The 1181-nt window shown below is 39.5% G+C and overlaps 1 pseudogene; it reads left to right on the top strand.

The window, feature by feature from the left end:
- Positions 1 to 448: 448 nt before the first annotated feature.
- LOC121104522 lies at positions 449 to 583 on the top strand (annotated as a pseudogene).
- Positions 584 to 1181: the final 598 nt, after the last annotated feature.

The following is a 1181-nucleotide window of genomic DNA, read 5'->3' as shown; positions in this document are numbered from 1 at the left end:
TTAGTCTTCTTATACATGGCAGTATAAGTGTGTTGAATTCATTTTTTAAAAAGTCCTAATAGAATTTTAACTGGGATTGAATTGAATTTGCAGATTAGTTTTAGAGAACTGACATTTTACCCTGTTGCCATCCATTCCATGAGCATGGTATATAGCACTCCATTTATTTAAGACCTTTATGTCCTTAATAAATTTAAAATTTTTTCTCCATAGAGATCATATACATTGTTTATTCCGTTAAATTCATACTTTATAGTTTTGATTATTAGTAGGAACAGCATCACAGAATGTTACATTTTTAGTTAGCTATTGCTGATGCAGAGGAACATTGCTGATCTTTGTAAATGGATCTTGTATCTGACATTCTTGTGAAATCCTTATTAGATCTATAGTTTTTCTGTTAATTCAGTTGGGATTATTTCATCTGGAAAAAAAAAAGGGGGGGGGGATACTTACCTGTCAGGAGAGTGGTTTTCCCAGGGCAAGGCTTATCCATTTCACTCTGGATGTGCTGATTTCTCCAAATGTGGGAAACTTGGCTGCATAATTTGTGGTAGCAGCAGACTGCATTAGCACTCTCCCATCCCTGTGCCACCACACGACAAAAAAAAAAAAAAAAAGGAGAGGGGAGAAGAAGGAAAGAAAGAGAAAAGAAAAACAATTGATACTTTCTCTGAAGCAGATAGGGAGAAACCAATAATCTAGTAACCTGTATGTAGCAAGAAGAACAGAGAATTGAACGCTTGTGGAACACACTATAATAATCAGCTGGTCTGGGATGCCTGGGTGGCTTCATCGGTTAAGCATCTGCCTTCAGCTTACGTCATGATCCCAGGGTCCTGGAATTGAGTCCTGCATCGGGCTCCCTGCTCATCTGGGAGCCTGCTTCTCCCCCCTTCTCTTTCTGATAAATAAATAAATAAATAAATAATCTTTAAAAAAAATAATCAGGGGCACCTGGGTGGCACAGCAGTTAAGCGTCTGCCTTCGGCTCAGGGCGTGATCCCGGCGTTATGGGATTGAGCCCCACATCAGGCTCCTCTGCTATGAGCCTGCTTCTTCCTCTCCCACTCCCCCTGCTTGTGTTCCCTCTATCGCTGGCTGTCTCTATCTCTGTCAAATAAATAAACAAAATCTTTAAAAAAAATAAATAAATAATCAGCTGGGCGGTTTAATGGCAC

Source organism: Ursus maritimus, unplaced genomic scaffold (genome assembly GCF_017311325.1).
Source record: "Ursus maritimus isolate PB19 unplaced genomic scaffold, ASM1731132v1 scaffold_21, whole genome shotgun sequence".
In the NCBI taxonomy this organism is placed as follows: Eukaryota; Metazoa; Chordata; class Mammalia; order Carnivora; family Ursidae; genus Ursus; species Ursus maritimus.
The sequence above is the reverse complement of the archived record's forward strand: the minus strand, read 5'-3'. Positions and strand labels throughout refer to the sequence as shown.